Genomic DNA, 25,414 nt, shown 5'->3' on the forward strand with positions numbered 1-25,414 from the left:
GTTTATTGTCTTGTCGTCTACTCAATCGTTATTAGACCGGGGTCACACTGAGCTGCTCCTGCTGGGGTAGTGACACAGACTCGTTAAAGAGCCCATTTTCCTCTCCCCTTCTGGGAGGGCAAAGATAGAAAAACATCATGAAGAGATCTGTCATCATTACTCTCAAATACATCAGTACACCTCAGTAAGACCACGACCAAGTGCAACAAGAAGTTGATGAAGATTTGGAGAAAGTGAACTACATGAGCACTGAGCAGATGTCAGTGTGTTGTAACATTGAGTATTTGATTTATTTAGGCATCTCAAAACAATATCAGACTTATGAGATTACAACGGACAATAGACCAGTGTCACAATTCTTATGCAGAGAGAAACATTGCAGTTTCAAAGCTATACTGAACAAAATTATAAACTGAACTTGCAACAATTTCAACAATTTTACTGAATTACATACAGTTCATTAAAAGAAATCAGTAATTTGAAATACATTTATTAGGCCCTAATCTATGGATTTCACATGAGTAGGCAGGGGCGCAGCCATGGGTGGGCCTGGGAGGGCATAGGCCCCCTCCCAAATGAGCCAATCAGAATGAGTTTTTCCTAACAAAAGGGCTTTATTACAGACATATATACTCCTTAGTTTCATCAGCTGTCTGAGTGGCTGTTCTCAGACGATCCTGCAGGTGAAGAAGTCAGATGTGGAGGGGCTAGAGTGGTTACACGTGGTCTGCTGTTGTGAGGCCGGTTGGATGTACTGCCAAATTCTAAAAAACGACATTGGAGGTAGAGAAGTTCAAATTTACTTCTCTGGCAACAGCTCTGGTGGACATTCCTGCAGTCAGCATGCCAATTGCATGCCCCTCAAAACTTAAGAAATCTGTGGCATTGTGTTGTGTGACAAAACTGCAAATTTTAGAGTGGCCGTTAATTGTCCCGAGCACAAGGTGCAGCTGTGTAATGATCATGCTGTTTAATCAGCTTCTTGATATGACACACCAGTCAGGTGGATGGATTGGCAAAGGAGAAATACTGACTAACAGGGATGTAAAGCTTTTTGTTCGCATGGAACATTTCTGAGATATTTTATTTCAGCTCATGAAACATTGGACCAACACTTTATATGTTACGTTTATATTTTTGTTCAGTGTAATTTACTGCAATTATACACATTTTGCCATGTGGCTGAGAAAGAATTTGCAGTCCTAAACAAATTTCCTGCAATTATGCACATTTTTCCATGGCTTATGCCATGTTCTTATGCTACCTAAGTGACTCAAACATGGCCCATTCAATAATATTTTTTAAAAACATTTTAGATTCTCCCTAACTGTCAAGTTTTTATTTTGGTAATGGTCGCAATTGTAAATGAGAACTTGTTCTCAACTTGCCTACCTGGTTAAATAAAGGTGAAATAAAAAAATTAATGGTTCATTCTCAAATATGATCTTATTTTAAAATATATTGCTCCATTATCTTTACTACATACTTTATATCTGGTTTTAATCATTTAAGTTTACACTGAAAACATTTTTACCAGCCCCAAATATATATTTTTTTGCAGTGGTGGCCACAATTTAGCAGAGGCAGTGCGCTGCTGCTTAATGCATATAGGGGAAACACTGCTTATGCTAAGTGATACATGTGGAGTCTGATGTTCTAATCCTAGTTCTATAGACTTCCACATGACTAGAGGTCAGTAGTTTATACTTGAGACCAAGGACAAGACATACTGTATGTCTAAGAGTAGTGAATGACTGTATGTACACAGAAAACATATAAACGCAACATGTAAAGTGTTGGTCCCATGTTTCATGAGTTGAAATAAAAGATTCCAGAAATGTCCAATATGCACAAGAAGCTTATTTCTCTCAAATGTTGTTCACACATTTGTTGACATCCCTGTTAGTGAGCATTTCCCCTTTGCCGAGATAATCCATTCACCTGACAGATGTGGCATATCAAGAAGCTGATTAAACAGCATGCTCATTACACAGGTGCACTTTGTGCTGGGGACAATAAAAGGCCACCATTGTGAACGTTGCCCCATGGTGGCGGTGGGGTTATGGTATAGGCAGGCATAAGCTGACAACAAACACAATTGCATTCAAATCGAATTTGAATGTACAGAGATACCGTGACGAGATCCTGAGGCCAATGTCGTGCCATTCATCCCCCTCCATCACCTCATGTTTCAGCATGATAATGCAAGGCTCCATGTCGCAGTTCTTCCATGGCCTGCATACTCACCAGACATGTCATCCATTGAGCATGTTTTGGATACTCTGTATCGACGTGTACGACAGCGTGTTCCAGTTCCTGCAATTATCCAGCAACTTCGCACAGCCATTGAAGAGGAGTGGGACAACATTCCACAGGTCACAATCAACACCCTGATCAATTCTATGTGAAGGAGATGTGTCGCGCTGCCTGAGGCAAATGTTGATCACACCAGATACATGCTAGTTTTCTGATCCACGCCTCTACTTTTTTTGTAAAGGTATCTCTGACCAACAGATGCATATCTGATTCCCAGTCAAGTGAAATCAATAGATTAGGGGCTAATTCATTTGTTTCAATGGACTGATTTCCTTATATGAACCATAAACTTAGTAAAAATTTTGAAATTGTTGCATAGTGCGCTTATATTTTTGTTCAGTACTAACCATAAGGACTTGATATTTCATGATATTTCTGGAGGTACTGTTGTAGGGGAATATCCTGGATCAAACAGCAGCTGTTTGCTGGAATTTGATGTTTCATAACTTTTTAAATTACAGTGTATTGATTCAGAAAACAATCTATGAGAAAATAAATTGGTTTAGCTATATGAGCCAGTCAAGTGGGACAAATACTTTACTTGTGATTTGTTGATTAACTTATCAGAACTGGTTGGGAAAGCCAAGCTTTAGCAAGAGACGTTATTATTTTTTCATTTTACTTGTACAGAAACGGTCTTTAGTCAGCAATGTGTTCTGTGTGTAATAGCTGTAAGGGGTAATGTGAGAAACAAAATGTTACAAAGACAAAGGTGAGCATTTAAATTCCCATTTAGTTTAGGGTAAAGTACAGAACAAAAACTGTAATCCCTGTCTATCTATGTAAGTGAGGGTCAGAGAATGATCATACACATGTACTGTATGTCCATGGGACATTTTTCGAGTTATCAAATCAAAAGTATTGCATAAAGTATAAACTGGCAGTGAACCAACTAAAACCATGGACTGTGTAGAGTTCTGTACAATACAGTAAGGATCCAACCAGAGAAGAGGGGAACTAGGAATACTGAATGTGTTCTGTTCTGCCAAAGCAGTGGGCCTTCAGAATCTGCTTGTACAGCGTACAGGGGGAAAGAGAGCATCTGCACACTGCATATCAAAGCTCTTCACCGCACACAATCCATATTTAATTCCATATCATCAATATCCCGGAGGAAAACATCAGTGTTCACATGAAAAGCGTTCTTCACTCTGACCACATTTGATCAAAGCACAAGAGCATCTGAATGAATAGAGATTTTTCTTGTATTATTAGAACTGCCAAATCTCCTAAAACTAATATCCATGAAATGGAAATGCTTCAGTAACATTGACATACAGTGTTATATCTTCTGGGGTAAGGCAGGTAAGGAGTTGAGAGGATTTGGTTTGAATAATAAAGAGACATGAATGTCAAATAGGATGACACAAAATGTATAAATTAGTGGTATATGTTCTATTAAATGCATGAATAACTGCATACAGTTTAAAATAATTTACTGGATCATATTGTACCTCCTCCCATTATAAACTTCACCACCAAAGCTATGGTCAAATAAAGTTTCATTAATGAATTCAGCAGGGCTCAAGACTCCAGAGCACCTGTACTCTGATGATTAGATGGCTTAGTTTATTGGAAATGGACCATACAGTATAAATTGCCTTACGTATGTTGGTTCCGTTTTTCTGTGCTCCGTTTTATTTACTTAACAAATAAGGAATACTCTAAATGTGCACTTAGAAATCATAACAATTTTACTCAAAATACAGCTGTAGACAGAAGTCAAAGATCAAACATCACACATACAACTGATATCTCTCATGAGCTGCCCCATAGGAAAAGTCCAAGTTGCTTTTATCATGCTTGTAGTCAACCCCCTGTGAAGTCACTGCATACGTCGTTACCTGCTACTCCTCAGACCAAGCCCATGCATACACAGCTATACAAACTTGCAAGAGATACAATAGTTCCAGTGTTTTCTAAGGCTCAGCAGTAAATGTCCATTCCCCCAAGTTGATTTAGATGTCCACCCAATGCCATAAATCACTCATTTCTCAGATCATTTTTTAAAATTAGAGGCAGAGACTTAGAAAAGACTGTGGAATAATTATAAAATCTTACAATGAATATATATATTGTTAATCTGTAGTCTAGGACCCTATAAATGTAGAGGAGGAGGGGTCCCACAGCCCCTCCCCTTCTATTAATACAACATAAGCATAATCAATTATTATAATACATCAAACATTTCGTGCAGCCCCTATCATGACCCCAATTTGACCCCATCACCTATAAGCCAATTAAAGTACCCAGACATTCACTTAACTGGACAACCATGAGTAAACAATTTTGAGTTCTCACATGCAAAACTTTTAATTGCTCTAAAATCTGTTTGGCATGTTAAACACAGTTTGTGTTTTTATCGGCCTGCATTTACACAAATCAGAATTGGGCTGCCTCTGCGCAGCCTAAGATCAACGCATAATGTGAAGAAATGGATAGGAAAACACTATGACTGCGTTTACACATGCAGCCCAATTCTGTTTTTTTTCTCACTATTTGGTATTTTGACCAATCAGATTTTCTCTGAAACACCTCTGATGTGATTACTGGAGAAAACAAATCACAATTGGGGTGCCTATGTAAACATAGCCTGTGTAGTTTGTAGAACCATACAATACGTTACTTTTTTGTGTGTCTTGTCAAAAATTCAGAACTGTAATTGCATCCTAATATTTTCTACTCTGGAAACATCTGAACATACTGCTCCAGAGACTTATCTGCCCTAGTTTTCTCCACCAATCATTGAAGGATTATCTCAAATGATTGCACCTGAGTAAGTTCCACCTTGCTGGTTTTGATTACCACCAGGTTAAGCTGCTTGAGAATTTGACAAATATACTTTCCATGACACCAACCAAAAGTTTCTGTCAGCACAATAATCTGTGGTGTTAAACACACATTTTTGGAAACAGATAACGAACACCAGCATAGCTTCTGTGCTGCAGCTCATTCATGATGGCTGTGTCTGTCTACCTTTTAAGGTAACTATGTTTCTATTTTAGTTTTTTCTTCACTTCTAAATTTAATTTCGGTAGCCTAGTAATTATTTTGAAGTGATTTCTGTTCTCTTTTGCAGCATGGTTCTGTTTTGCCTGTTAAATGTAGCGGTAAACTGGGTCTTTTCCAAGAGGTATGGGAATGTTCAATTGTCAATAAAAATAAATGTAAAAAAAAAGCTACATTTCACATCCATGAAAATGAATAATTATTCTGTAACCCCATCTGAACCCAAAATATAATTTGATATTTATAAACAATTTGTTTACAATTATTTTATGTAAAGCGTTAACATGGTTAATTTAAATTTAAATTTTGATCTCATGGACTTTCAATCCCTGCATCTAGACTACAGTCTATGAATTTGAGGGATTACATTTTCCTAGCGTCATTCCTCAGCTGATTAATGTAACAAGTGGTGGAATGGCTTCTTTAGAAAAATGTCATCCCAGGATGAGCCTTTTTAACCACTAGGAGATTGCACATAATCTTAGAACATCTGTATTTATTTGAATCTCCTAGTATGTTATACTAAGTGTTCATTTATTTCAGGCTGCAGTTATGGCTATGCTGAGAGTGGACAGTGTCTCACTGTGGAGCCCCAGTACTACAGAGCTGCACATTATCCCAGCCAGCATGACCAGGTCCAAAGTTCCTCAGCCTGGAGTAACACTTTTCCTGCTGACCTCAGGTCAAAAAGTGCTCCAGTAGATTTCCGCCTAACTATATCCTTACAACGCCTCTCAAGTCCACCGACAACCTCTACCAGTAGTCCTGGCTCTAATCAGAAAGGCGGCACCCCTTGTGCTGGTCCTGCTCAGGGGGGCCCAGACCCAAACCAAGATTAGTCTGCCCCCAATGGATCTGACACCCAGAGAGAAGTTTCCCATAGCCCCATTGGAAAGATCCAAGGTGTAAAGGGCAGTTGGGTTTTTTATCCCAGATAAGATGGAGCTAACGGATTTGACCAAACCCCAAACTGGAAAGACCATCTGTGCCATTTACCCTATTCCCTTAGCCATTGGTCCCCCCCAGTATGAGACAAATCCCAGTGGCTATTACTTGCATACCACATCTTTCCCCATGTATTATTCAAACTCAACTTCTTCAGTTTACCCTGTTCCAATGTGGTATGGTCCCACTCAGGATGTTAAGTGGTTATAACCCAGGCCAGGTGAAGCCTCCCACAAACTTTGACAAAGGACCATTTCCCCCAAACCAATCACTGCAGCTGGTCCTGCACCGGTTGGCTCAAGTACCCCCTCAGCCTGGAAATGTTCCCAGTGGACATTACCAAGGTCTGAAGAACCCCACTACTACCCAATTTGGGACACCCTAGACTGGAGGAGGACAGGCTGATAAGAAATCCTCTCCTGTCCAGACAGGAAATAAACCTGATTCCTCCAGAATGGAAAGCTCTCAAAACCTGCACTCCAGCGATATACCCCCAGCTATGGCCCTCCTTATAGTGTAGGTCAGTATAAATATAAACCCCCAACTCCAATAAAACCTGACCCTGTGCCCACCAATGTTGGCTATGGCCAAAATGGAGGAGCTCCTAGTGGTCACTACTACCCGGGTCAGGAAAACCTCTCCCCAGGTTATTTTGGCAAAAGACTGACTGAACAAACTATGCCTCCAAAACCTACTGTTGACCCTGTATCCAATACCTCTGATCCTATCCACTATGGAAACTTTTTCTAGTTCAAACTAAACCTTCCATCTCAAATTCAGGAATAGGCCAGGCTGGTAAGAAACCTTCAGTCCAGAAAGGTAGTGAACTTGGTCCACCAAGCCCCCAAATAAGACCTGCCCCCCCAGAATTATACCCCAGCCATGGCTCTCCTTACAGTATGGATAGCCAATATACATTCAAACCCCCCCGTCAGAAAAAAACCCTCCACCTCCCATTCAGGAAGAGACCAGGATGGTAAACTCTCTCCTGGACCAATTTCTGGCCCTGTTTCTGCACTCAATCATTCCATCACAGGAAGTTCAGACAGCAAACCTGCACCGCAGAGTTATACCCCCACCTACAATGCTCCTTAGTGTTGGTAGCCAATATAACCGCCGAAGGCCAGTCAATCCTGACAAAACAGGATTGTGCGCTCCCTGTGCGCTCCAATGTTGGCTATGGCCAAAATGTAGCTCTGAGTGGCTACTACTCAGGTCAGCATCAACCCTCCACCAACTATTTTAGTCATGGACCGACTTGGCCAACCTATGCTTCCCATATCCATATTTGATGTCGGCCCTGTCCACTATCCTACTACCCACTATAGAACCTTTTACCCATGGCAGATGCAACTTTCCACCACCAATTCAGGAGGAAGTGGCCAGGTTGGTAAGAATCCCTCTCTAGGTCAGCAAGGTAGTGAACATGGTTCCCCAACCCGCAAATACAGCAGGCCTGTGCCCCCTACTTATAGCCCCATCTTAAAGCACAGGTGCCCCAAGGCCAGTAACTGCCCAAACAGACTACTACCTTGTGCCATCCAATATTGGCTATAGCCAGAATGGAGGAGTGCCTATTAGCTACTACTACTCGGGTCAGGAAAACCCTTCTACCAGTTAGTTATATTGAACAAAACATTCCTCCCAAAGCTTTCATTAAAGCAAAACCTTACCCCAGCCAATGTTCCTCTGCACAAAGTATAGATAACCCAAGTAGGAACTCTCAGCCACCTTTTCACAGCACTTGGACCACAAACCTGCTTTGGAAGTCAACACGTTTGCACCTTTTCACAGTGGATTAAACCCAAATGCAGCCAACCAGTTCACCAAGATTACCAGTGATTCAAGCATAGAGGCTGAGAGTGGTGAAGAGCCTAGTCCTGTCCAACCCACTCCTGAATCAGATGAAGGTGCAGGTCCCAGAGGATTTATGCCACAAATACTTCCTCAGAGAAACTACGCCCAGTCCTAGAGTGGAGGCTCCCGTGGTGATGTCGTTCCAGGAAGACCTGAATTCAGGATGACTAAAGTGCAGGTATGATTGGCTTATTGACATCACAATTTTATTGCAGTTTCAAGATTAAGTTTATTTGTCTGCGTATTCCATAGATGGAAAGATGACAAATATTTGTATCTGTGCCATTATGGTGTCTGTGATGGTACCATTGTGGCCATCTCCATTTTAAAGTAGTGAATTTTCATATTGTTTTAAAATAAACAAAACACATGCAATGCTAATAAGGTATACACAGCATGCAGTGCTGTGCCAAATATTGTCATTTATATTGTGGTCACTAGATTGTGGTGATGCAGCTTAAAGACATTTACAATTCATGGGCAACCCAATTTTAAAGAATGCTCTGATCATTGGCTAATCACTCCCATCACTCTATAGGAATCACCAACCCAGTTTACTACTTTAAATTGGTGGAAGCCCTCAATGGCAATGTCATGCTATGACTCGTTGTATCAATCTACAGCCTTTTTTCTACCTCTATGGTCTATTCACATGTAATTCTGGGCACATTCATAAAGCAGAGTAAGTGTGGTGATCTGGGATCGGTTTTAAATTATAATGAATGGACAATGGGGACCTCATCCTAGATAGGCACTCTTACCCGGAGACACTTGATGAATATGGGATCTGGTTTCTTATTGTCTAAAGGTATTCCAATTTATGCTGTAGCTTATTGTGTACTATATTAACTATACTTTGTATCTGACAGGCTCGGTGATCTCCTGACCATGGACTTCAATTCTCTACAGCACTTTGATTACTAATAAATAATTCAATATTTCACTGGAGGTCCTTTGTCTTTTAACTATGTGGGCTATTGGCTCTGACCAGTAAGAAACTTGGTCTAATCATGGCTCTTAAAGCTTTAGGGGCTTTGTGTGTCAAGAGTATCCAATATGGGTTACACTCAACCCAAGTTAGAGAAATCTTTCTTTAGTTGCTTTAAATGCATCTGCAGGGGTCTCATTACTTGCTTTGTTCTTTAGTAGTACATGCACTTTAATTTAATTTAATCAGATTTGTACAGCCAAAGCAGTGTTGGGCAAAACTGCATGTTAAAGGCCCATGGCAATCAACAAGGTTTTTCTGTGTCTTATATACATTTCCACACTGAGGTTGGAATAATGTGAAAATAATGCAGTTTTGAAAAGAACGCCTGAAATTTCAGCCTGTTTTGGTGGAATTGAGTTTTGGAAGTTAGACCAATTACTTTCAAACCTATGTCAATAATAGATAGTTTTTAGGTTACAAATCCCTCCTAACAAGGCCCTTCACTCAGTCCTAGCAAAATTCTTGCTTGAGAAATTGCTCTTTGCTAAGAAGCTTTTAAAAACCCATTTCTGACCATATCAATTAAAAATAACAGTATGAAGGTACTTCATTGTTCCCTGAATTATTTTATATTGAGGTAAACTGCTGCATTGGACCTTGAAAGAATGGCATAAGCTTGAATGCACTAGGTGTGAGGAAATACCATTTGATTTTTGTTCAAACATCCTTCACATTTCTGGGATTACATCTTTATAATGAGGACTAGAAGTAACTCCACAGGGCTTAAGCTTACACTGCAATTACATTCTGTACATATCAACTGGAATTCACAGGTTTGAAATACAATGGATGTCAAAAGTTGTCATGAGGTGCCTTGCTCTATGGTCCATATCAGCTGCTAGAAACCTTTGGCACCATTACAAATGAGAATATTGTCTATTCAACCATGTATGATATTTGTCACTCAATGAGTTGTAGCTGTGGGTGGCAGGTGTGGTAATTTGACTTGTCACGTGTATGGCATTTATGTGATAAGATGTCGCACTGCGCAGTTGCCGACATTGCATAGAGGGTGTGTTCAAAAGAACTCCAGATCAAAGAAATGCTATTTTATTGGGGAGTCTCACAGGAGACACGTTAACTTCAAAGACTAACGAGTTGGAGCTCTTCCTTTGCTTGTTGCAATAGGTCTGGGCGGCATCACTGAAGCACATCAGCTGTAAACAAACCCTGCATATTCATAGGAACTGACATACCATGTCATCATTCTTGTTTAACATGAGCCCCCACCTATTTAGTCCTGCCCCACTTGTTACTGCTCTGGCTGCTAGCTACTGTATGACAAATAGTGATAGTGGTATTAGTGGTATTTTGACTAACTGTTTCAGTGTTTTGTTTTGTGGACCCCAGGAGGAATCGCTTCGGCAAAAGCTAATGGCGATCTGAATAAAACTTGCTTCTTATTCCTTGTATCTTAAATGGGCTAAAAGTGTAGTTGTGTAAATTATTTATTGGGAATCTACATAACACCTACCACAGATCAATCACTATCCATAAAAGTATGACTGACGCCACCTACTGTTCAGAAACTGATGCATAGAGTATACGAGCTAATGGAAAGTAAAATTATTACACATGGTCAACTTTATTTTTTAAAGTTTCACTTGATAAGACATCGGTCTGCAGCAGGGTTGCCCAGGAAGCAGATGTTAGCAATAAGAAGAGGAAGGTAACAAGTGTTCGAAAGAGAAAAAGGCTGTCAGTGAGGGGAAGAGACTGGCTGAAGAGAGGTATGAAATTAGAATGTGAGAGAGGGGAAGGATGGATTGGGGGGCAAAAGAGAGGTTTTAACACTTCAAGAAGCATGTCCAGTTAAGCTTTGAGCAACAGAAAGAGCATAAAATGAGTCTGAGGAGCATAATCGTGCTGTCTCCATTGTACAGGGCTTTTGGGACCATTGCGGAATATGAGCTTGCCAAGTAACAAGCCTTTTAAATAGTAGGAAAAAAGAGTGTTTGTTTTTAAAACAAACAATGCAAGCGGTTTCCCCTGCCCTGAATTCAAATTTGGATTGTCCTCCAGTCACAATAAGGTCCTCTCACTTCTCACAACTAGGGTTGGGTGGGCCTAAACTAATGTCCCAGCAGGGTTAAACAGGAAGGTATGTGCAGTGTCTGCATGAGAGTTTATGTATGCAACTCAACAAAAAAGCACTTAAAGGGATGCTTCTGGATTTTGGAAATGAGGCCTTTATCTACTTCCCCAGAGTCAGATGAACTCGTGGATACAATTTTTATGTGTGTCCAGTATGAAGGAAGTTAGGGGTAGTTTTGCGAGCCAATGCTAACTAGCATTAGCGCAATGACTGAAAGTCTATAGTTATCTGCAAAATTAAGGAAGTTTAAAAACATTACAATACATTCACAGATTTCACAACACACTGTGTGCCCTCAGACCCCTACTCCACCAGTACCACATATCTACAGTACTAAATCCATGTGTATGTATAGTGTGTATGTTATCGTGTGTGTGTGTGTGTGTGTGTGTGTGTGTGTGTGTGTGTGTGTGCCTGTGTCTATGCCAATGTTTGTGTTGCTTCACAGTCCCCGCTGTTCCAGAAGGTGTTTTTTTAAAATCTCATTTTACTGCTTGCGTCAGTTACTTCATGTGGAATAGAGTTCCATGTAGTCATGGCTCAATGTAGTACTATGTGCCTCCCATAGTCTGTTCTGGACTTGGGAACTGTGAAGAGACCTCTTGCGGCATGTCTTGTGGGGTATGCATGGGTGTCCGAGCTGTGTGGCAGTAGTTTAGACAGAGTTTGCATTCAGCAAACTCTCATAAATAAAAGTAGTGATGAAGTCAATCTTTCCTCCACTTTCAGCCAGGAGAGATTGACATGCATATTATTAATATTAGCTCTCTGTGTACATCCAAGGGCCAGCCGTACTGCCCTGTTCTGAGCCAATTGCAATTTTCCAAGTGATTTTTGAGCCAAGTGATTTTTCGTGGCACCTGACCACACGACTGAACAGTAGTCAAGGTGCGACAAAACTAGGACCTGTAGGACCTGCCTTGTTGATAGTGTTGTTAAGAAGGCAGAGCATCGCTTTATTATAGACAGCCTTCTCCCCATCTTAGCTACTACTGCATCAATATGTTTTGACCATGACAGTTTACAATCTAGGGTTACTCCAAGCAGTTTAGTCAGCTCAACTTATAAGATTTAGTTGAGGTTTAGGGTTGCGTGAGTGTTTTGTTCCAAATACAATGCTTTTAGTTTTAGAAATATTTAGGGCTAACTTATTCCTTGCCACCCACTCTGAAATTAACTGCAGCTCTTTGTTGAGGTTTGCAGTCATTTCAGTCGCTGTAGTAGCTTACGTGTATAGTGTTGAGTCAAACGAAATACATAGACACTCTGGCTTTACTCAAAGTCAGTGGCGTGTCATTAGTAAAAATGGGAAAAAGCTAGGGGCCTAAACAGCTACCCTGGGGAATTCCTGATTCTAATTGGATTATATTTGAGAGGCTTCCATTAAAGAACACCCTCTGTGATCTTCTAGACAAGTAACTCTTTATCCACATTATAGCAGGGGTGTAAAGCCATAACACATAAGTTTTTTCCACAAGCAGACTATGATCGATAATGTCAGAAGCTGCACTGAAGTCTAACAAGACAGCCCCCACAATAATTGTATCATCAATTTCTCTCCGCCAATCGTCAGTTATTTGTGTAAATGCTGTGCTTGTTGAGTGTTCCTCCCTATAAGCATGCTGAAATTCTGTTGTCAATTTGTTTACTGTGAAATAGGATTGTATCTGGAGTGGAGCAGGTTGAGAGCTTCAAGATCCTTGGTGTCCACATTACCAACGAACTGTCATAGTCCAAACACACCAAGATAGTCGTGAAGAGGGCACGACAACGCCTATTCCCCCTCAGTCGATTGAAAATACTTGGCATGGGTCCTCAGATCCTCCAAATGTTCTACAGTTGCACCTGGTATGGCAACTACTCGGCCTCTGACTGCAAGGTACAGAGGTTAGTGCGTATGGCCCAGTACACCACTGGGGACAAGCTTCCTGCCATCCAAGACCTCTATACCAGGTGGTGTCAGAGGAAGGTCCTAAAAATTGCCAAAGACTCCTGCCACCCTAGTTTGTAAGTAACCATTTCACTGTAAGGTCTACACCTATTGTATTCGGCGCATGAGACAAATACAATTTGATATTACCTGAGTGCGCAGGTGTTTGAGCTGGTTGCGCAGCTGAAAGAGCTATGCGGAGATGAGCAGGATGGTGTTGAGCCTCTGCACCATGGTGGAGGCAAACTTCAGGTCCTCCTCCTTCAGCAGGATGTCTGCCATGGAGTGGAAGATGTTCTCCGCGTGCAGGAGCAGACAGAGCTGCCTGGAGGAACGGAGAGCAAGGAGAGAGCAGTAACGTGAAACAAACTACAAACAATCCCAGAAGAGAGAGAGGTAATGGATAACAAACTACAAACAATCCCAGTTGCGAGAAAGGTAAGGCATAACAAACTACAAACAATTCCAAAGTAATGGGTAACAAACTACCAACAATCCCAAGGGGTGGAACATTTGTGTCTTTAGTTGAAAGTTTATTACATTTTTAGATATGTCTGTAATGTCTATGTTGTTTTTAAATGTATGTTAATTGTAAAGTATTTTTGTCTGTAATGTCTTTTTCAGAAAATCTGGACCCTCTCTTTATAAAATTATCTGCTGCCATTGTTGCAACCCCTATTACTAGTCTGTTCAACCTTTCCTTCGTATCGTCCGAGATTCCTAAAGACTGGAAAGCGGCCGCGGTCATCCCCCTCTTCAAACGGGGGAGACATTCTAGACCCAAACTGTTACAGACCTATATCCATCCTGCCCTGCCTTTCTAAAGTCTTCGAAAGCCAAGTTAACAAACAGATCACTGACCATTTAGAATCCTACCGTACCTTCTCCAATGTGCAATTCGGTTTCCGAGCTGGTCACGGGTGCACCTCAGCCACGCTCAAGGTACTAAACGGTATCATAACCACCATCGATAAAAGACATTACTGTGCAGCCGTCCTCATCGATCTGGCCAAGGCTTTCGACTCTGTCAATCACCGTATTCTTATCGGCAGACTCAACAGCCTTGGTTTCTCAAATGACTGCCTCACATGGTTCACTAACTACTTCTCAGATAGAGTTCAGTGTGTCAAATCGTAGGGCCTGTTGTCCGGACCTCTGGCAGTCTCTATGGGGCTGCCACAGGGTTCAATTCTCGGGCCGACACTTTTCTCTGTATATATCAATCATGTCTCTCTTGCTGCGGGTGATTCCTTGATCCACCTCTATGCAGACTACACCATTCTGTACACATCAGGCCCTTCTTTCGACACCGTGTTAACAAACCTCCAAACAAGCTTCAATGCCATACAACACTCCTTCCGTGGCCTCCAACTGCTCTTAAATGCTAGTAAAACTAAATGCATGCTCTTCAACCGATCGCTGCCTGCACCCGCCTGCCCGACTAGCATCACGACTCTGGACGGTTCTGACTTAGAATATGTGGACAACTACAAATACCTAGGTGTCTGGTTAGACTGTAAACTTTCCGTCCAGACTCACATTAAGCATCTCCAACATCTCAAAATTAAATCTAGAATCGGCTTCCCATTTCGCAACAAAGCATCCTTCACTCACGCTGCCAAACATACCCACGTAAAACTGACTATCCTACCGATCCTTGACTTTGGCGATGTCATTTACAAAATAGCCTCCAACACTCTACTCAGCAAACTGGATGCAGTCTATCACAGTGCCATCCGTTTTGTCACCAAAGTCCCTTATACCACCCACCACTGTGACCTGTATGCTCTCGTCGGCTGTCCCTCGCTACATATTCGTCACCAGACCCACTGGCTCCAGGTCATCTACAAGTCTTTTCTAGGTAAAGCTCCACCTTATCTCAGCTGGTCACCATAACAAAACCCACCCGTAGCACGCGCTCCAGCAGGCATATCTCACTGGTCATCCCAAAAGCCAACACCCACTTTGGCCACGTTTCCTTCCAGTTCTCTGCTGCCAATGACTGGAACGAATTGCAAAAATCGCTGAAGTTGGAGACATATCTCCCTCACTAACTTTAAGCATCAGCTATCTGTTCAGCTTATCGATCGCTGCAGCTGTACATAGCCCATCTGTAAATGGCCCACCCAACTACCTACCTCATCCCCATATTGTTTTTATTTACTTTCTTGCTGTTTTTGCACACCAGTATTTGTACTTTCAGATCATCATCTGCACATCTATCACTTCAGTGTATCTTGGCCAGGTCGCAGTTGTAAATGAGAACTTGTTCTCAAGTGGCCTACCTGGTTAAATAAAGGTGAAATAAAAAATATTTAAAAATGATGTGTCGTACCCCAGGAAGACTAGATGTTGCCATTAGCGCCGGCTAATGGGGAACCTAACAAAATCATAGGTTCCAAAACTATTTTTTATCAGTGTTCTCTTGAGAAGCTTGTACTTATTCAAACGCCTTTTCAAAATCAGCTATGAAAACCAGGACTGGTGTCCCCGGTATTTCATAGTATTCCATTGTTTACAGTACTTGTCTTAAATTATCTCCAATGTATTGTCCATATGACAATACTTTTTAAATTCTATGCGCCAAGCATTTTTCTAGGATTTTTGTATCACAACACTGAAGTGTAAAGAGGTCTCCAGTTTTTTAAATGGACTGGATCTTTATATATACCATTTGGGTCCTGTTTTGGTAATAATGATATCAGACCTTCTTGTTGCGTGTCTGATAATCTACCGTTTATATAGGAGTGGTTAAAACATGCTAATAATGGTCCTCTGAGCATCTCAAAAAAAGTTTTGTATGCTTCCACTGGTATGCCATCCAGCCCTGGAGTTTTCCCATCCTTAAAGGCCCCAATTGCATCAAGAAGTTCCTCTGTAATTTGGCCTTCACATGAGTCTTTCTGTACAGATGTTAATTTCACATTATTATTAGGAGAAAAAAAAACATACAATTAATTTCAGTTAGTGGAGATGGAGGAGACTGAAACAAAAACATATTCTTAAAGTACTTTACTTCCTCTTTCAAAATATCATTTGATGAATCATGCATGACTCCATCAATACATTTTTTTTGGTTGTCACGCTCGTCATAATGATTGGACCAAGGCGCGCGTGCGTAGAGTTCCACATATTTTAATTAATCGAAACTCACCAAACAAAACAAACAAGCACAAACAAAACGTGAAGCTACTTGTGTGCACACAGGCAACTATCCGTAGATAAGATCCCACAAAGCACAATGAGGAAATGGCTACCTAAATATGATCCCCAATCAGAGACAACGATAAACAGCTGTCTCTGACTGGGAACCAAAGCAGGCCAACATAAACCATTAATCACCTAGATGACCCACCCTAGTCACTATCATGCCCCAACCAACAGAGAATAAACAGCTCTCTATGGTCAGGGCATGACAGACCGCAAAACCTGACTCAATAGGGGAGGGTCTGGGTGGGCATCTACTGTTGGGGGCGGCTCCGGTGCAGGGCGTAGTACCCACTCTGCTCGCAGATACGATGTCTTCCTCCATGGCGGCTCTGGTCATCGCCAGAAGCTCCGGACCGTGGATCCTCGCCAGAGGAACCGGACCGTGGATCAACGCCGGAGGCTCCAGACAGTGGATCGTGGCCGGAGGAACCGGACTGTAGATTGTCGCAGGAGGCTCTGGACTGAGAAACCCTGCTGAAGGCTCGGGACTGCAAACTGTCACTGGAGGTTCCGGACCGTAAGACCGTCTCAGAAGGTTCTGGACTGTGAAACGTCTCAGGAGGTTCCGGACTGTGAAATGTCACCGAAAGCGGAATGTCGCCCGGAAGCTCTGGACTGGGAACTGTCGCCGGAAGCTCTGGACTCGGAACTGTCGCCGGAAGCTCTGGACTGGGAACTGTCGCCGGAAGCTCTGGACTGGGAACTGTCGCCAGAAGCTCTGGACTGTGGAGGCGCACTGGAGGCCTGATGCATGGGACCGGTACAGGTGGCACCGGGCTGGTGACACAGGCACAGGATGTACTGGACTGTGAAGGCGCACTGGAGACACAGTACATATGGCCGACGCAGGATATACTGGGCCGTGGAGGCGCACTGGAGGTCTGGAGCGTAGAGCTGGCACAACGCGTCCTGACTGGATGCTCACTTTAGCCCGGCAAGTGTGGGGTGCTGGCACAGGACGCACTGGGCTGTGAAGGCGCACTGGCGAAATACAGTGCGTAGAGCCGGCGCAGGATATCCTGGACCGAGGAGACGTACTGGAGACCAGGAGCGCTGAGCTGGCACAACCCGTCCTGGCTGGATGCTCTCTTTCGCACGGCAAGTGCGAGGAGCTGGCACAGAACGCACCAGGCTGTGGATGCGCACTGGAGACACATTGCGTATCTCCGCAAAACGTGGTGCCTGACTAGTCCCACGCTCCTCACGGTGACTGTCTTGCTCCAGACACCAAACCATCCACTCTACCTCATCACTCCCCTCAACTATCTCACAATACTCTTCGCTCAGTCTATCCCAATATTCCTCTTCGCTATCAGACTCGCCCCTCGGTTTCGCCGACCAACCCGTGTGCCCCCCTCCAAATTTTGGGGGGGCTGTCTCTCGGGATTCTGTCGTGGTCATGAACTTCGGAGTCACCATTGATCCTCCTTCGTTGCCTCTGTCTGCTTCCATGGCAGGGTCTTGTCCCCTGCCATAGCTTCCTCCCATGTCCATGATGTCCTCCACTCACTTTTCTCCTGGGCCCAGGATCCCTGCTCCTCCTGACCACGCTGCTTGGTCCTTTGTTGGTGGGATCTTCTGTCACGCTCGTTATAATGATTGGACCAAGGCGCAGCGTGCGTAGAGTTCCACATATTTTAATTAATCGAAACTCACCAAACAAAACAAACAAGCACAAACAAACCGTGAAGGGGTGTCAGGGTAGCCTAGTGGTTAGAGTGTTGGGCTAGTAACCGAAAGGTTGAAGTTCAAATCCCTGAGCTGACAAGGTACAAATCTGTCGTTCTGCCCCTGAACAAGGCAGTTATTAACCCACTGTTCCTAGGCTGTCATTGAAAATAAGAATTTGTTCTTAACTGACTTGCCTAGTTAAATAAAGGTAATAAAATAAAAGCTACTGGTGTGCACACAGGCAACTATCCGTAGACAAGATCCCACAAAGCACAATGAGGAAATGGCTGCCTAAATATGATCCCCAATCAGAGTCAACAATAAACAGCTGTCTCTGATTGGGAACCATAGCAGGCAGACATACCATTAATCACCTAGATGACCCACCCTAGTCACTATCATGCCCCAACCAACAGAGAATAAACAGCTCTCTATGGTCAGGGCGTGACATTGGTAGCATTTCTATATTGAAAATTGAGAAAGAATTTGGTGCATTTTTCCCCATTTCCCATCCAGTTCGCTGAGAACCCAGATGGCTGTATGGAGGACAAGTAGTTTGAGAAACAGACACGTCATAAGTCCTCAACTTTTAAATAATACCCGCAAAACAACAACATCAACAGCAAAGAGGCAACTCTGGGATGCTGGCCTTCTAGGCAATGTCTGTGTTCTTTTGCCCATCTTAAAATGGCCAGAAATAAAGAACTTTCTTCTAAAACTCGTCAGTTTCTTTTTGTTCTGAGAAATGAAGGCAATTCCATGCGATAAATTGCCAAGAAACTGAAGATCTCGTACAACACTGTATACTGCTCCCTTCACCGAACAGCGCAAACTGGCGCTGTTCTGCCAGAATAGAAAGAGGATTGAACATCTTGGCCATGTTCTGCAATAATCTCCACCGGGCACAGCTATAAGAGGACTGGCCACCCCTCATAGCCTGGTTTCTCTCTAGGTTTCTTCCTAGGTTTTGGCCTTTCTAGGGAGTTTTTCCTAGCCACCGTGCTTCTATACCTGCATTGCTTGCTGTTTGGGGTTTTAGGCTGGGTTTCTGTACAGCACTTTGATATATCAGCTGATGTAAGAAGGGCTATATAAATAAATACATTTGACTTGATTTTGAGTGGGAGGCCCCAGGGCACAACTAAGCAAGAAGACAAGTTCATTAGAGTGTCTAGTTTGAGAAACAGACGCCTCACAAGTCCTCATCTGGTCGCAAAACACCAGTCTCAACGTCAGCAGTGAAGAGGCAACTCCGGGATGCTGGCAGAGTTCCTCTGTCCAGTGTCTGTGTTATTTTGCCCGTCTTAATCTTTTATTTGTATTGGTCTGTCTGATGTATGGCTTTTTCTTTGCAACTCTGCTTAGAAGGCCAGTATCCCGGAGTCACCTCCTCACTGTTGACATTGAGACTGGTGTTTTGCAGGTACTATTTAATGAAGCTGCCAGTTGAGGACTTGTGAGGTGTCTGTTTCTCAAACTAGACACTCGAATGTACTTGTCCTCTTGCTCAGTTTTGCACCGGGGCCTCCCACTCCTCATTCTATTCTAGTTAGAGCCAGTTTACACTGTTCTGTGAAGGGAGTAGTACACAGCATTGTACAAGATCTTCAGTTTCTTGGCAATTTGGAATAGCCTTAATTTCTCAGAACAAGAACAGACTGATGAGTTTCAGAAGAAAGTTATTTGTTTCTAGCCATTTTGAGCCTGCAATCGAACCCGCAAATAGTGATGCTGCAGATACACAACTAGTCTAAAGAAGGCCAGTTTTATTGCTTCTTTAATCCGAACAACAGTTTTCAGCTGTGCTAACATAATTGCAAAAGGGTTTTCTAATGATCAATTAGCCTTTTAAAATGATACACTTGGGTTACCTAACACAACGTGTCATTGGAACAAAGGAGTGATGGTTGCTGATAATGGTCCTCTTTATGCGTATGTAGATATTCCACTGAAAATCAGCCGTTTTCAGCTACAATACTCATTTACAGCATTAACAATGTCTACACTGTATTTCTGATCAATTGTATGTTATTTTAATGGGAAAATGTGCTTTTCTTTCAAAAACAAGGACATTTCTAAGTAACCCAAACTTTCGAACGGTAGTGTATGTAATAACTCAAAACATTTTCTGGGCTAATAATGTAAGAAATAACAGAAGAAGAAAAAAACGCAAAGTTGCCATCATACCATTACCATAAGGACAACTCAGAGTATGCTATTCTGTTCTTCTGAAATAGACTACATTTTCTTCATATCATGTTTCTTTAGACCTGTCTAAAATAAATAATGGATTTATTGTGAAGGTGTAGGCTATACTAAATGGATTTATTAGACTTTTTAAAATGTAGATGTTCCAAAGGTTAGGCTGTGGACAATCAAACAGCACTTTAATTTATATCTTAATTTTTTTGTTTCTTAATGAAACTGATCTAATGACTAAATGCACCATTCAAAATCACTTAGCACTTACCTTGTGGGAGTGAGAAGCAGATGTTGCTGAAACCCAGACTCCTGTGATGCAGAGCAAATCTGAAATCAAACAGAGGTTGTTTAAAATCAGAGCTATCAGAAAACTCTTTCAAGCAAAATAGTAGCTAATGTTAGAGCTGGGTGCACCTCTAGGTGTAAATGATGAATTGATTATTGCCAGTGATCTCATTGAATGAAACAGAGCAATGTGATTACTGGACATATTGTGTACTGGAAAACCATCAGAGGACAATAAACTCAAATATAACATTTGGGGGGGGGTACAGTAGAAACAGTTTATTGAATATGTTCATGGTACAAGACACAGCAATGCCAAATGTGTAATCCATGTACACAAATCCAGTACCAGAGCAAAAGGTGTGCATGCATTGGCCGTGAATCAAACCCGGGCCTCACGTGGAGATTATTTTGCTAAACCGCCCTGAACAGTTTCCAATGCATTGTCAATGTGGCTTGTAAACCAACCCGAATGTAATATAATTCTGGGCACATGTTGACTCATTAGTGCTTCTCCATGCAGCACGTGGGAGGGGAGAGGGACGCACACTCTGTAAACAGGAATAGGTGATTCACTGGTCACTGAGCTGGCGAGCTAAAGTTAGCTAGTTAGTCCGATTTGATTTATTTTACGAAGTCAGCATGGCATAGTTGCTGGATATATATACTTTCATTTCTGACATACTGGCGCTGCTAGCTAGCTAATGCTAACGACGCCAGCTGACCTCATATCTGGATGACTCACTCTAGTCCCTGAGAGAGCAGCATACTGTTAAGTCAACTTTGCTTTCAAACTTTGTAATCCTCTGTAAAGTTGTTTTACATGCAATCGTACAAGCTAGATATATATTTAGTTTAAAAGCCTGTTGTCATTCATTCGTTCTTTCTTTGGAGCTAGCTATGCTATCACTAGCTAGCTAGGTGGGTAATTATGTGATGTACAGTAAATTAAGCTACAGTAACGTACAGTACAGTACATTAACGTTACTGAATGACAACAATATAGCCTTGTCACTACTATTTGGCAAGTTGGTTGATTATGGGGTGCAGTAGTAGGCTAGCGTCGTTGTTATTCGTTGGGTCCCTTGACAAAACGTTATTTTTGACTTGTTAAAATAAGCTAATGGTTGTGTGCACTCTCACTAGACAATTGCGTGATTTGTTGGCAGATTTTCAAAAGAAAATAGACATGCAGTATATCAGTGTTAAAGGAATTTCATTCCTATATGTTCATCAACCAATTCAATTAAAACACTGCCCATTTCTAAGAATTTGTAAGAAACGTATTTGCATAAAATAGACAGGGACCAGTCTCAAAATCAACCAATAGCGTTTATTCTCGGGAGTACTCATCATAGTACAATTTACATCAGGTTATATACTAAAAATGACGCCATAGCTTTTAAAAGGTCCTTCCTCCACTCCGATACAATGGCAGTATAGTTCACAAGCCTTCACACATTGTCGACCACCTGTTAAATAATCTACTACTAGCCCAAGGTCTCTCCCCTCCCTGGGTAGAGACAGGATGTCCTGTAAGGAACACAGCATTCCAGCCAGTCTGATAATAGCTCCATTCGTTTCCAACAAGGAACAGAAAGCCCTTCTAATTCTTGACGAAAACTACACACATTACATTCAGTATTATAATAAGATTCATACATCCATACAGTAACATAGTAGTATTCTGTTTAGTTATAGTTCTGATTTAAATGTATACATAATTTAGTCATTATTCATAAAAATCCCTTAACAATCAGCTTTTCTCAATCAGATGAGATACACAACTAACTCATATTGAATTTAATTCATTCATAAATGTGGACACTAATTATTGTTAATATTCCAATTCTCTAGGCCCTCCATTCCAAAACCTGAAGCCCCCTGTCCCCAGCAGGAAAGACTAGGAAAAAGTGTTGGCTTAAGGTACAACTTCCTATTGGTGTGGCAGGGTAGCCTAGTGGTTAGAGTGTTGGACTAGTAAACGAAAGGTTGCAAGTTCAAATCCCCGAGCTGACAAGGTACAAATCTGTCGTTCTGCCCCTGAACAGGCAGTTCCTAGGCCGTCATTGAAAATACGAAATTTGTTCTTAACTGACTTGCCTAGTTAAATAAAGGTAAAATAAATCAAATTGAGGAAATGTAAGACACTGTCAGTGTCTTACATATGCTTCTATTCATGTCAGTAACTCAATCTATCAAATGTATTTTATAAAGCCCTGTTTACATCAGCAGCTGTCACAAAGTGCTTATACAGATACCCAGCCTAAAACCCCAAAGAGCAAGCAATGCAGACAAAGAAGCACAGTGGCTAGGAAAAACTCCCTAGGAAGAAACCTAGAGGAACCAGGCTCTGAGTGGTGGCCAGTCCTCGTCTGGCTGTGCTGGTGGAGATTATAAAAGAGTACAACCATTTAGCCAGATTATTCTTCAAGACGTTTAAACATTCATAGATGACCAGCAGTGTCAAATTATAGAGGGTGCAATAGTTCAGCACCTCAAGAGTAAATACCAGTTAGCTCTTCATAGCTGAGCATTTAGAGGTTGAGACAGTAGGTCCGGTAGAGAGACAGGATCAAACAGCGGGTCTGGGATGAGTTAGTACCTCCGGTGAGCCTTGAGCAGGTCAGGGTTCCATAGCTGCAGACAGAAACAGCAGAGACTGGATAAGCAGCACAACTAGGTGGACTAGAGACAGGGACAGTCAGGAGTCATCATGCCAGGTAGTCCTGAGGCATGGTCCTAGAGCTCATGTCTTGCATCCTTTATTTAACTTGAGTGTAGACTAATCCCTAGAGGTTTATAACTTCACATGATTTAGCCTAGTTGTCAATCCAGATTTGAATATTTTATATCCTTTTTACTGAACACTGTTGATAGTCATTTTTCCCTAGCTAATCACTGATTTCCTTCTACAAGGATGTGGTCAGGTTGACACTTCTAAGTCATAATAACACAACACACACATCAGATTGCAAGGGAAAGTACAATGAGCAGTTGGGAAAATTAAGTCTGCTACATAGGTTGCCAGAGACACACAAACACACACACTTAATTAATTTGTTGTGTTTATTATGGATCCCCACTCATTCAGTCTATTTCAGTCTATTCAGTCTATTTAGTTGTATGATTATTGTCAGTTAAGAAAATTGTGCCTCTCTATTTTAGATCTGCCATGCTCAGCAGTTCAGCTGCAGACACAGCAGTCCACTGGTGTGGTATTTAGTTTACCAGCTGAACCAGTTCCTACTACACTGGCCGTGAAGGGAGAAACTTTTAAGGATTACCAGATGGATACAGGTAATTCAGAATTATATTACATATGCTCACCCACACCAACAGACATGTTGTTGAGCTGTATACTTACTGTCACTTTGTGCCTCTGTCTTTCAGATCTGCCATGCTCTCCACCACTGCCTGACAGCTTCACCCAGAAGTGCATACACTGGGCCTATCAAGACTGACAAAGCAGAGATGGGTGGCTGACAAGGAAAAAAAAAAAAAAAAACATGCACATACATTATCCACAATGTAAATAAGTTGTAATATTTGCTGCATTTTATTTTATGATTGGAGATATCTACTCCTACATATCCATTATCAATATCTGCTCTAAATATCTATCAAATCAACGTGTGATTGATAATATTGTAAAAGACTTGTGTGTACAGTTTTAGGAAATTCTGTGTACTTTTTTTCTGATTTGAAAAACATGCTTCCCTCTCTCACACACACACACACACACACTAGACCCAATGTAAATACATTGTAATAACTTGTTTATTTTATGTATGCTACATTTTATTTGAGGAAAATATCTTCAATAAAGTACATTTACAGTTAAAGCAATGTCTTTGGTTTATTGGATATTTCTCCTAATACAATGTGTGACCAGAAGTCGGCAGACCTGCAACCCTTGGGCTGTGTGCAGGTTTTGTCATCTGGAGCTTAAAAATAGAGTGGTGAGGAGAGATTGCAGTTTAAAGGTTTATCATTAAAAACTGACACAATTCTATAATTAATACATGTTATAATTGACCAAAAGTCACTATATTGTGATTGTTTAGTGTTTTAGTTACTCAATCAAGTAGTGCCCCAAGGAGGGATCGAATCGTGTCTCAAAAGCTGTTGTTGATTGATTCTGTCTTACCCCCTCCCCTCTATGAACAGTAGTCAAGGTGCTACAAAACTGTAGGACCTGCCTTGTTGATAGTGTTGTTAAGAAGGTAGAGCATCGCTTTATTATAGACAGACTTCTCCCTGTCTTAGCTACTACTGCGTCAATATGTTTTGACCATGACAGTTTACAATCTAGGGTTACTCCAAGCAGTTTAGTCATCTCAACTTGCTCAATTTCCACGTGACTTATTACAAGATTTAGTTGAGCTTTAGGGTTTAGTGAGTGTTTTGTTCCAAATACAATGTCTTTAGTTTTATAAATATTTAGGCCTAACTTACTCCTTGCTACCCACTCTGAAACTAACTGCAGCTCTTTGTTGAGTGTTGCAGTCATTTCAGTCGCTGTAGTAGCTGACGTGTATAGTGTAGAGTCATCCGCATACACATGGCTTTACTCAAAGTCAGTGGCATGTCGTTAGTAAAAATGTACACAAGGTCCAAAAGGAATTTGGCTTCCGCTCTAGTCCTAAGACTCTTTTACAAGTAACAGTCACTGGCGAGGTCTGAAAACACTACCTGCCGCCCTAAAATGGAACATGCATTTGCCGGGAATCGAACCCGGGCCTCCCGCGTGGCAGGCGAGAATTCTACCACTGAACCACCAATGCTTAGATAGACTACTAAAAGGGGTTCCCGGCCTCAAACAATGCGAGTAGAGTGGAGTGACTAAAAACAGAAGAACACCATTGTCAAGGAACAAGGAATTTCTCAAACTCCGTTGTGC

General features: G+C 41.8%; 1 long non-coding RNA gene across 7 annotated transcripts in view; it reads left to right on the forward strand.

Annotated features, from left to right (window-relative positions):
* The window catches only part of LOC115134036 (uncharacterized), a 112,443-nt gene extending 88,087 nt beyond the window's left edge, over positions 1-24,356 (forward strand). For 2 of the 7 annotated variants that reach the window (XR_010464683.1, XR_010464684.1), the window contains 4 exons: positions 12,873-13,581; positions 22,369-22,437; positions 23,680-23,811; positions 23,905-24,356. This is a non-coding gene — a long non-coding RNA (uncharacterized LOC115134036). Of the gene's footprint in view, positions 1-2,105; positions 5,301-5,395; positions 5,450-5,868; positions 8,306-8,996; positions 13,582-19,631; positions 22,438-23,679; positions 23,812-23,904 lie in introns of those variants that run through there. The other 5 variants (XR_010464681.1, XR_010464680.1, XR_010464682.1 and 2 more) reach the window with 5 other exon arrangements.
* The last annotated feature ends 1,058 nt before the right edge of the window (positions 24,357-25,414 follow it).

This window comes from Oncorhynchus nerka, linkage group LG9a, assembly GCF_034236695.1.
Source record: "Oncorhynchus nerka isolate Pitt River linkage group LG9a, Oner_Uvic_2.0, whole genome shotgun sequence".
Classification (NCBI taxonomy): Eukaryota; Metazoa; Chordata; class Actinopteri; order Salmoniformes; family Salmonidae; genus Oncorhynchus; species Oncorhynchus nerka.